A 13178-nucleotide genomic window follows, 5' to 3' on the forward strand; every position below is an offset into this window, starting at 1 on the left:
CAATTGCCAAGACATGGAAACAACCTAAATATCTGTCAACATGTAACTCAACAAAGAAAATGTGACATGCAGATATAGATACACACACACACACACACACACACACACACGCACGCACACACACACACAGAGGAATATTATTCAGCCATGAGAATAAAGGAAATTATGCCATTTGTGACAATATGGATGGATCTTGAGGGCTGGGTGAAATAAGTCAGAGAAAGACAAATGCTGTATGATATTATTTATATGTGCAATCTAAAAATGTTAGCTTACAGAAGGTAAAAAAACAATGTTATTACCAGGGCTTGGTATATGGGAGAACTCAGAAAAGTCAGTTACAGGGTTTAACTTCCAGCTATAAGACAAATAATTTTGGAGACCATATGTAGAGCCTGAGATTATATTTAATAATAACATATTATATATTTTAAGATTGCTGAGAATGTAATATTAAACATTCTAACCACAAAAAGGTAATTGTGTGATTTGATGAAGGTGTTAACACTACAGTGATAATCATTTTGAAAATTATGTGTATGAAATCAAAACATTTTATAGTTTAAATTTACACATTGTATGTTAGTTATATCTCAATAAAGCTGGAAAAAAAAAGAGATACACTGAAGCCTCTACAGACAGATCACAATAAAATTCTAAATATTCAAGTAAGTCCAGGACAGAAGAGGAAAAAAAAAGAGAGAGATAGAGCAATGAAAAATGAGGAAACAAACATAATACATGGGGAGACTCCATATCAGCATTAACATATTAGCGTTTCAATAAAAAGTTTAAATTCACCTATTTAAGGACAGATGTTGGCAAAAATGGAAAAATTATCCTTTAATGCCATCTCTATGAAACTTAATTCAAACATAATGATACAGTAGTTGAAAATTAGATATACCAAGCAAACACTGAAGAAGCTAGAATAACTCTATTAATATCAGATACATTCAGAGCAAAAGAAAATTATCAGATACAGAGAAGGACATTACACAGTGAAAAAGGGGATAGTCCAATAAGAATAGCTACCCAAAATATATATACATCAAACAAGAGAACTGCAAAGTTTGTGAAGGAAAAACTGATAGGGCTGGCAGGAAAAACAGACAAATTCACAATTTTATTTAGAGACTACAATGTTCCTTTCCTCAACAACTCACAGAACTAGACAGAAATCCAGCAAGTATAAAGAAGAATTTGACTATACCACCAACTGACAAAACCTAATCGACATTTATTGAATATGCCATCCAACTACAAGAGAAAAGTTTTTTCAAATATTCACAAAATTACCAAAACAGACTGTATCTTGGGTCATAAAATAACCTTGAAAAATTTAAAACAATTAAAATTGTGCAAAGGTTTTTCTCTAACTATGGTTCATTCAAACTGGAAAGCAGGAATAGAAAGGTAACTGGGTATTTCCAAACAGTTGGAAACAAAACACTTTTAAATAATCCATGAGTCACAGCAGGAATTTCAAGGACAATAAAAAATATATTGGACTGGAAAAAACAGGTAATGGATTGAATGAAGATGAAAATACAATATATCTAAACTCATGGGACAAAGTTAAATGAACACTGAAAGGGATTTTTATACCATGAAATGCTTATATTAGAAAAAAGGAAATTCTCAAATCAGTTATATAAGTTCTCGCATCAAGAGCCTGGAAACATAAGAAAATAAATCCAAGGCAAGTGAAAGTCCATTAAAGAGAGAAGAGCAGGAATCAAAGGGATTGAAAACAATGATGACGACGACAACAACAAAAACAAAAACAGAAAATCACTATATAAAAAGCTGGCTCTTTGAAAAGATCAATAAAATAAATAAATCCCTAGCAAGACTGAGAAAAAAAAGACATAAGTCACCAATGTCAGGAATAAAATGGAATTCCACCATATAACTTGAAGATATCAATAAAATAAGAGAATATTGCCAATTAATCTACACATATAAATTTGACAACTTAGACAAAATGGTCTTTGTTATCATAATGCACAAACTATCTTAACTCACCCAACATAAAACAGTTAATCTAAATAGCCCTACATTCTCAAGGAAATTCTAAGACACAGATCTGAAAAATTACCTATCTCTGGAATAGGTACAGAATTCTCATAGCTCCACAAGGGAAAAAAAAATCCAGTTAGAAACTGAATAGAAATATCTCACTAAGGTATATACATCAGTAGCCAATACTTGAAAAGATGTCCAGCATCACTAGTCTTGAGGGAAATTCATACTAAGACCATGTTGGGATATTACTACATGCCTATTAAAACAGCTAAAATTTAAAAAATAGTGAGAATACTAAATACTGGTGAAGATGTGGATGAATTGGATTTCTCATACATTTCAATTGAAATGTAAAATGGTCCAGCCCTATTCCAAAATAAGTTAACAGTTTCTTAAAGGACTATGCACACAATTGCCATTTATCCCAGCAACAGCATGCCTGGACATTTATCTCAGAGAACAACAATTTATATCAACAAACTGGACACAAATTTTTGGCACCTTTACTTATAAAAAATCAACAACTTGAAACAACCAAAATGTCCTCCAATAAGTGTGTGATTAAATAAACATACAGTACCCAAACCATGGGATATTACTCAGCAATAAAAAAAGAATAGACCATTGACACTGCAACAACTTGAGTGGATTGCAAGAGCATTATTCTAAATGAGAAAAACTCAATCTTAAGAGACACCATATTGTTTGATTTCATTTACATAACATTTTACAAATGACAAAATTATAGATATGGAAAACAGATTAGTTGTTGCCAGGGGTTAAAGATGATGGGAAGAATGGACACAAGAGAGAACTGTGGTGATGGAATAATTCTATATCTTAACTGGGCTGGTTACATGAACCTAACAAGTGACAAAATGACTTAGAATCAAGCATATATATTGCTCCAATGTCAATTTCCTGAATTTAATCCGTATGATAAGCATATAGAATATAAGCCTTAAGAGAAATCAGATAAAAAGCACAAAGGACCCTTCTGCACCATATTTACAATACTTCTAAATCTGTATTTAAAAATATGAAGTTTTAAAAGTCTACTATATTTCTATACACTGGCAATACAAAAATTGAAAATGTTATTAAAAGAAAAGCACTAAAACTATGATGCATGGAATAGAACCAACAGCAAAAGAAGTTGTAAAAGATAAAAATAGCTGTTTATTTAATTGAACAAATGTAGGATATTGGACAAAACTCATTACCCACTTATGATGAAACTCCCAAGGAGAATGAAAATAGTGGGAAATTCCTTAATTTTAGAAATGATATTGACAAAGACCTACTGGAAACACCCTACTTCATGTGAATTTTTATTTTTTAGTACTTTTTAAAGATTTAGTTGAGAGAGAGCAAATGCAGGGAGGTGGGGTAGGGGAAGGAGAGGGAGAGAGAGAATCTCAAGCAGTTTCCCTGCTGAGTGCAGAGCCTGATGCAGGGCTCCATCCCAGAACCCTGAGATCTTGACCTGAGCCAAAATCAACAGTCAGCTGCTTACCAACTGAGCTACCCAAGCGCCCATTCATGTGAATTTTTGAAAAGCTTTTCCCATCAACAAAAAGAATAAAAGGTATTCAAACTGGCAAAGAAGAAGTCAAACTCTCTCTCTTCACAGATGACATGATACTTTACATGGAAAACCCAAAAGACTCCACCCCCAACTACTAGAACTCATACAGCAGTTTGGTAATGTGGCAGGATTAAAATACAATGTACAGAAATCAGTTGCTTTCTTATACACTAACAATGAAAATACAGAAAGGGAAATTAGAGAATCGATTCCATTTACTATAGCACCAAGAACCATAAGATACCTGGGAATAAACCTAACCAAAGTGGTAAAGAATCTATACTCGAGGAACTACAGAACACTCAAGAAAGAAATTGAAGAAGACACAAAAAGATGAAGGACCATTCCATGCTCATGGATTGGAAGAATAAATATTGTTAAAATCTCTATATTCCCTAGAGCAATCTATACTTTCAATACCATCCCAATCAAAATTCCACCGGCATTTTTCAAAGAGCTGGAACAAACAACCCTAAAATTTGTATGGAACCAGAAGAGACCCCAAATTGCTAAGGAAATGTTGAAAAAAAAAAAAAAAAAAAAAAAAACTAGGGGCATAATGTTGCCTAATTTCAAGCTTTAACTACAAAACTGTGATCACCAAGACAGCATGGTACTGGCACAAAAACAGACACATTGACCAGTGGAACAGAGTAGAGAGCCCAGATATGGACCCTCAACTCTATGGTCAAATAATCTTCGACAAAGCAGGAAAAAGTATACCGTGGAAAAAAGACAGTCTCTTCAATAAATCGTGCTGGGAAAATAGGACGGCTACATGTAGAAGAACAAAACTCAAACATTCTCTTATACCACATGCAAAGATAAACTTGAAATGGAAAAAAGACCTCAATGTGAGGCAAGAATCTATCAAAATTCTAGAGGAGAACTTAGACGGTAACCTCTTCAACATTGGCCACAGCAACTTCTTTCAAAACATGTCTCCAAGATGAAGAAAACAAAAGCGAAAATGAACTTTTAGGGCTTCAGCAAGATCAGAATCTTCTTCACAACAAAGGAAACAGTCAACAAAACAAAGAAGCAACCCATGGAATGGGAGAAGACATTTGCAAATCCCTTTACAGACAAAAGGCTGATATCCAAGATCTATAAAGAACTCCTCAAATTCCCACACACACAAAACAGATAATCATATCCAAAAATGGGCAGAAGACATGAACAGACACTTCTCCAAAGAAGACATACAAATGGCTAACAGACACATGAAAAAATTTCATCATCACTAGCCATCAAGGAGATTGAAATCAAAACCACACTGAGATACCACCTTAAACCAGTTAGAATGGCCAAAATTAACAAGATAGTAAATAACACATGTTGGAGAGGATGTGGAGAAAGGGGAACCCTTTAACATTGTTGATGGGAATGCAAGTTGGTGAAGCTGCTTTGGAAAACACTTTGGAGAGTCCTTAAGAAATTAAAAATAGAGCTACCCTATGACCCTGAAAATGCACAAATGCATATTTACCCCAAAGATACAGATGCAGTGAAAAGAAGGGCTGTCTGTACCCCAATGTTCATAGCAGCAATGGCCACAGTCACCAAACTATGGAAAGAGCCAAGATGCCTTTTGACAGACGAATGTATAACATGGAGTATTATGCCTCCATTAGAAAGGATGAATACTCAACTTTTGCATCAACATGGATGGGACTGGGGATTATGCTCAGTGAAATAAGTCGAGCAGAGAGAGTCAATTATCATATGGTCTCACTTTTGGAGCATAAGAAAATACATGGGATACATTGGGAGGAGAGGAGAAGTGAGTTGGGGGAAATTGGAGGGGGAGAAAAACCATGAGAGATTGTGGACTCTGAGAAACAAACTGAGGGGGGTGGGGGACTGGGTGAGCCTAGTGGTGGGTATTAAGGAGGGCATGTATTATTACATGGAGCACTGGGTGTGATGCATAAACAATGAATCCTGGAACACTGAGAAAAATAATTTTAAAAATTACAAAAAAACAAAGTTTTTCCCATGATACTGGAAATGAGCCCAGGGTTCCCAGTATAACAGCTTATGTCACATTTTCCCAGAGTTCTGATCTGGGAACAAGAAAAAGAAACTCAAAGCCATACATTTTGAAAACAAAAAGAATAGTCATTTACAGATGACTGTGCTACAAGCACACATACAGCATAATTTAATTTCTGTAAGTTCAAGAAAAGAAAAAATTAATGCTTGCATAAAAAGTCATAACCATACCTTAGTAGTAGAAAATAAAAGGGGGGGGGAGCAAGATGGCGGGGAAGTAGGAGGAGGCACCATTTCAACCTGTACCCTAAAGTGAGCTGATTACCTACCAAAGGACTCCGACCACCCATGAAATCAGCCTGAGATCAGAATTATACACGTCTGGATCTCTACTGGAGCAGAAGATGCCAGTGGCAGGTAAAGCAGACTGGGAGCATCGGACTGATATCGGAAGATAAACAAAAGGGGGAGGGAGCCACCAGAGGTGACCGATTGGAAAGTAACACCCCAACACGAGAGTGCTCTGCGTCTGGGGACCAGCATTAACTTGGAGTCTGGTTGAAAGCACTCAAAAAACAAACAGCAAAGGATCGCGGTGGCGGGGGGGTAATAGTGGGAACCTGGGCGGTTAGGGTCAGGGACCTAAGTCCCCGGACCCAGGACAGCCTCCCCTGGCGCGGAGCCAGAGAGAGTGCGGCGGAGAAATCAGGACTCGGTCCCTGAGCCGCGAGTGCACCTGAACGCCAGCGCACCTGAGAACGAGTGGGGTCTGTCTCCCGTGAGGGGCTGGGAGCCTGGCCTGACGGCAATCCTGAAACGCGCGCGTCCCACACCCTCCCTTGGGAAAGGTGCTCATAGGAGCTAGCCTGGAGCTCTGGCAGCAGGAAAAACCAGACATTCCCAGCCCGGGACAGCGGGAAAATTTCAGTGCGCGATCTCTGCTCGGAACCTCTCTGGCGGTCTGGAGCTGCCTAGACAGCCACAGCTGCCCTGGTTTTGGGCACAACGAGGAGCCCCTGCATCCCCAGGGACAGTGACCCAGAACCAACTCTGCCAGCAGCTTTTGCAAAACAGTCTGAGGCTTCTCTCTGAGAGGGAGGTTGGGGTGCTGTTTGCTCTCCTCTAAACCTCCAAAAACCATCAAAAGCTGTCAAGGCGAGAGAAAGCAGATGAAAGAACATAAAAACCCCCAGAGAACAAAAGGCTGAAAAAAAAAAAAACAGTTTCCTGAAAAAAAAAGAGCTCACCCCCTTGAGGGGAGCTGGAGGACCTAACTCAGGGAACATCATTGTCTGAAAACCCACGTGGCAGGCCCCTCCCCCAGAAACCAACCAGGAAGGAAGGAAAAAAAAAAAAAAGACTACAAGAGAACAACCACCACTACTTCATAAATACAACTTTTATTTTTAACTCTTTACCAATATTCTGGTTCTTTTTTTTTCATACATACAGATAATTTTTTAACCTATTTACCATCACACTGAGATGTCCAGTACATCAAATTCTTTAATAACCTTCTAACCTGAAATTTTTGATACATACACCCGTGTTTTTCTTTTGTTTTCCTATTTTTTTAATTTTAACTTAGTTTAGTCTAGTTTATTCTTTTTTTAATTTTTATTTTCTACTATACATATAGAGTTAAACTTCAAGGTAACCCCCTTTCCCCAATCAATGCTACCCCTATAGGCAAACCAGTTTCTAATCCCCCTGTAACTTAGGAAAGTTGAGTCCCTTAACAAAAACATCAAGATACCTTCAGGAAGAATCAAAATAACCTTCCTCACCCACACTGAGAATCTATAACCATTCTCCCAATTTTTCCTTCTGTCAGTGTTTCTGTGAATTTGTGTCTGTCCTGACAATATATAAATCTTATACTTGGGGTTCTTTCTGAGGAGGTTTTTCCCTTTTTTTTGCTTATATATACATATTTTTTTCTCTTGTCATATACTTTTATCACTCTTTGTCTGTCTGTTTTTGTTTGTATACTCCACAAATCTTACCTTGTGGCCCATTTGGGCTGAGCCTTCTCTTATATCTTCCCTTTTTTTCCTATCTCTCTCTCTCTCTTTTTTTCTTTTTCTTCCTTTTTTCTTTCCCCTTTTTTTTTCTTTCTTCTTCTCTATTTCTTTTTCTTTTCTTTTTTTTTTTAATATTTTATTTATTCGACGGAGAGAAATCACAACTAGGCAGAGAGGCAGGCAGGGAGAGAGGAGGAAGCGGGCTCTCCACGGAGCAGAGAGCCCGACGTGGGGCTCGATCCCAGGACACTGGGATCGTGACCTGAGCCGAAGGCAGAGGCTTTGGCCCACTGAGCCACCCAGGTGCCCCACTTTTTCTTTTCTTTTTTCTCTCATTTGGGTGGGGAATCCTGATTGCACAGAAGCGTTCCAGGGTGCACATTGACTGCACCACAATCGATAAGTCCAGCTGCATCTGTTTAGTCATCTCCTACCAAAATGACTAGGAGGAGGAATACCCAAAAGAAGAAAAATACAGAGGATGGGCCTTCTGCAACAGAACTAATGGCTATCGACATAGACAATATGTCAGAAAAGGAATTCAGACTAACAATTATCCAGGCAATAGCTAGGTTGGAGAAAGCCATGGATGACCAAACAGAATTGATTAGGGCAGAACTGAAAGCCACCAGGGATGATGTTCACAATGTTAGGGCAGAACTGAAAGCCACCAGGGATGATGTTCAAAATGCTCTCAATGAGTTCCAGTCCAATCTAAATTCTCTAAAAGCTAGGGTAACTGAGACAGAAGATAGAATTAGTGATCTGGAGGACAAACAGATAGAGAGAAAGGATCAGGAGGAAGCCTGGAACAAACAGCTCAGAAGCCACGAAAACAGAATCAGGGAAATAAACGATGCCATGAAACGTTCCAACGTCAGAATTATTGGAATCCCTGAAGGGGAAGAAAAAGAAAGAAGTCTAGAAGATATAGTGGAAGAAGTTGTCTATGAAAATTTTCCCAATCTCACGAATGGAAACAATGTTCATGTACTAGAGGCAGAAAGATCTCCTCCCAAGATTTTAGATTCTCAAAAGTCCTCACAGCACCTTATAGTTAAAATGGGGAATTATGTTTCAAGAGAGACCCTCTTAAAAGCAGCTAGGACAAAGAAGCTTCTTACATACAGAGGAAAGCCCATTAGAATAACGTCAGACCTTTCCACAGAGACCTGGAAAGCCAGGAAGGGCTGGCAAAATATATTCAGAGTACTAAATGAGAAGAACATGCAACCAAGAATACTCTATCCAGCAAGACTGACATTTAAAATGGATGGAGAGATAAAGAGTTTCCAAGACCAGCAAGGCTTAAAAGACTATGCAACCACCAAGCTGACACTGCAGGAAATATTAAGGGGGGTCCTATAAAAGAGAAAAAATCCTAAGAATATCATTGAACAGAAATATAGAAACAATCTATAGACAGAAAGACTTCAAAGGCAACACGATGTCAATAAAAACCTACCTCTCAATAATCACTCTCAATGTGAATGGCCTAAATGCGCCCATAAAACGACACAGGGTTGCAGATTGGATAAAACGACAGGACCCATCCATATGTTGTCTACAAGAGACCCATTTTGAACCTAAGGATACACCCAGACTGAAAGTGAAGGGATGGAGAAGCATCTTTCATGCCAATGGGCCTCAAAAGAAGGCCGGAGTAGCGATTCTCATATCAGATAAATTAGATTTTAAACTAAAGACTGTAGTCAGAGATACAGAAGGACACTACATAATTCTTAAAGGGACTATCCGCCAAGACGATCTAACAATTGTGAATATCTATGCCCCCAATATGGGAGCACCCAATTACGTAAGAAAACTATTAATCAAGATAAAGAGCCATATTGATATGAATACAATAATAGTAGGAGATCTTAATACGCCTCTCTCAGAAATAGACAGATCATCGAAGCAGAAAATTAATAAAGAAACAAGAGCATTGAATGAAACATTGGACCAGATGGACCTCATAGACATATACAGAACATTCCACCCTAAAACAACAGAATACTCATTCTTCTCAAGTGCACATGGAACCTTCTCCAGAATAGACCACATACTGGGTCACAAAGCAGGACTCAACCGATACCAAAAGACTGACATTATTCCCTGCATATTCTCCGATCACAATGCTTTGAAACTGGAGCTCAATCACAAGGAAAAGTTCAGAAGGAACTCAAACACCTGGAAGCTAAAGACCACCTTGCTTAAGAATGCTTGGATCAACCAGGAGATCAAAGATGAACTTAAACAATTCATGGAAACCAATGAGAATGAAGACACCTCGGTCCAAAACCTATGGGATACAGCAAAGGCGGTTCTAAGGGGGAAATACATAGCCATCCAAGCCTCCCTCAAAAACACTGAAAAATCCAGAATACACCAGCTGTCTCTACACCTTAAAGAACTGGAGAATCAACAACAAATCAAACCAACTCCACATGCAAGAAGGGAAATAATCAAGATTAGAGCAGAGATCAATGAGGTAGAAACGAGAGATACAGTAGAACGTATCAATGAAACTAGAAGCTGGTTTTTTGAAAGAATTAATAAGATCGATAAACCATTGGCCACACTAATCCAAAAGAAAAGAGAGAAAGCCCAAATTAATAAAATTATGAATGAAAAGGGAGAGATCACAACTAACACCAAGGAAATAGAAACAATCATCAGAAATTATTACCAACAGTTATATGCCAATAAGCTAAGCAACCTAGATGAAATGGATGCATTCCTGGAAAGCTACAAACTCCCAAAATTGAACCAGGAAGAAATTGACAACCTGAATAGACCGATATCTAGTAATGAGATTGAAGCAGTGATCAAAAACCTCCCAAAAAACAAGAGCCCAGGACCTGACGGATTCCCTGGGGAATTCTACCAAACTTTCAAAGAAGAAATAACACCAATTCTCCTGAAGCTGTTCCAAAAAATTGAAGCAGAAGGAAAACTTCCAGACTCTTTTTATGAAGCCAGCATTACCCTGATCCCCAAACCAGGCAAAGACCCTACCAAAAAGGAGAATTTCAGACCAATATCACTGATGAATATGGATGCAAAGATTCTCAACAAGATCCTAGCAAACAGGATCCAGCAGCACATTAAAAAGATTATCCACCATGACCAGGTGGGATTCATCCCTGGGTTGCAAGGTTGGTTCAACATTCGCAAATCAATCAGTGTGATAGAACACATCAATAAGAGAAGAGAGAAGAACCACATGGTCCTCTCAATTGATGCAGAAAAAGCATTTGACAAAATCCAGCATCCGTTCCTGATGAAAACGCTTCAAAGTATAGGGATAGAGGGAACATTCCTGAACTTCATAAAATCTATCTATGAAAGACCCACAGCAAATATCATCCTCAATGGGAAAAAGCTTGCAGCCTTCCCGTTGAGATCAGGAACACGACAAGGATGCCCACTCTCACCACTCTTGTTCAACATTGTATTAGAAGTTCTAGCAACGGCAATCAGACAACAAAGAGAAATAAAAGGTATCCAAATTGGCAAGGAAGAAGTCAAACTCTCTCTCTTCGCAGATGACATGATTCTTTATATGGAAAACCCCAAAGACTCCACCCCCAAACTACTAGAACTCATACAGCAATTCAGCAACGTGGCAGGATACAAAGTCAATGTACAGAAATCAGTGGCTTTCTTATACACTAACAATGAAAATACAGAAAGGGAAATTAGAGAATCGATTCCATTTACTATAGCACCAAAAACCATAAGATACCTGGGCATAAACCTAACCAAAGAAGTAAAGGACCTGTACTCGAGGAACTACAGAACACTCATGAAAGAAATTGAAGAAGACACAAAAAGATGGAAGACTGTTCCATGCTCTTGGATTGGAAGAATAAACATTGTTAAAATGTCTATACTGCCTAGAGCAATCTATACTTTTAATGCCATTCCGATCAAAATTCCACCGATATTTTTCAAAGAGCTGGAGCAAATAATCCTAAAATTTGTATGGAGTCAGAAGAGACCCCGAATTGCTAAGGAAATGTTGAAAAACAAAAACAAAACTGGCGGCATCACGTTACCCGATTTCAAGCTTTACTACAAAGCTGTGATCACCAAGACAGCGTGATACTGGCATAAAAACAGACACATAGACCAGTGGAACAGAGTGGAGAGCCCAGATATGGACCCTCAACTCTATGGTCAAATAATCTTCGACAAAACAGGAAAAAATATTCAATGGAAAAAAGACAGTCTCTTCAATAAATGGTGCTGGGAAAACTGGACAGCGATATGTAGAAGAATGAAACTCGACCATTCTCTTACACCGTTCACAAAGATAAACTCGAAATGGATAAAAGACCTCAACGTGAGACAGGAATCTATCAGAATCCTAGAGGAGAACATAGGCAGTAACCTCTTCGATATCAGCCACAGCAACTTCTTTCAAGATAAGTCTCCAAAGGCCAAGGAAACAAAAGCAAAAATGAACTTTTGGGACTTCCTCAAGATCAAAAGCTTCTGCACAGCAAAGGAAACAGTCAACAAAACAAAGAGGCAACCCACGGAATGGGAGAAGATATTTGTAAATGACAGTACAGACAAAAGGTTGATATCCAGGATCTACAAAGAACTTCTCAAACTCAACACACACAAAACAGATAATCATATCAAAAAATGGGCAGAAGATATGAACAGACACTTCTCCAACGAAGACATACAAATGGCTATCAGACACATAAAAAAATGTTCATCATCACTAGCCATCAGGGAGATTCAAATTAAAACAACATTGAGATACCACCTAACACCAGTTAGAATGGCCAAAATTAGCAAGACAGGAAACAACGTGTGCTGGAGAGGATGTGGAGAAAGGGGAACCCTCTTACACTGTTGGTGGGAATGCAAGTTAGTGCAGCCACTTTGGAGAACAGTGTGGAGATTCCTGAAGAAATTAAAAATAGAGCTTCCCTATGACCCTGCAATTGCACTGCTGGGTATTTACCCCAAAGATACAGATGTAGTGAAAAGAAGGGCCATTTGTACCCCAATGTTTATTGCAGCAATGGCTACGGTCGCCAAACTGTGGAAAGAACCAAGATGCCCTTCAACGGATGAATGGATAAGGAAGATGTGGTCCATATACACAATGGAGTATTATGCCTCCATCAGAAAGGACGAATACCCAACTTTTGTAGCAACATGGACAGGACTGGAAGAAATTATGCTGAGCGAAATAAGTCAAGCAGAGAGAGTCAAGTATCATATGGTCTCACTTATTTGTGGAGCATAACAAATAACATGGAGGACATGGGGAGATGGAGAGGAGAGGGAGTTGAGGGAAACTGGAAGGGGAGATGAACCATGAGAGACTATGGACTCTGAAAAACAACCAGAGGGTTATGAAGGGGCGGTGGGAGGGGGTGGGGTGGGGTGGGAGGTTGAGGAACCAGGTGGTGGGTAATAGGGAGGGCACGTACTGCATGGAGCACTGGGTGTGATGCCAAAACAATGAACACTGTTATGCTGTAAATAAGCAAATAAAAATAAATTAATTAATTAAA

Source organism: Meles meles, chromosome 6, assembly GCF_922984935.1.
Source record: "Meles meles chromosome 6, mMelMel3.1 paternal haplotype, whole genome shotgun sequence".
Classification (NCBI taxonomy): Eukaryota; Metazoa; Chordata; class Mammalia; order Carnivora; family Mustelidae; genus Meles; species Meles meles.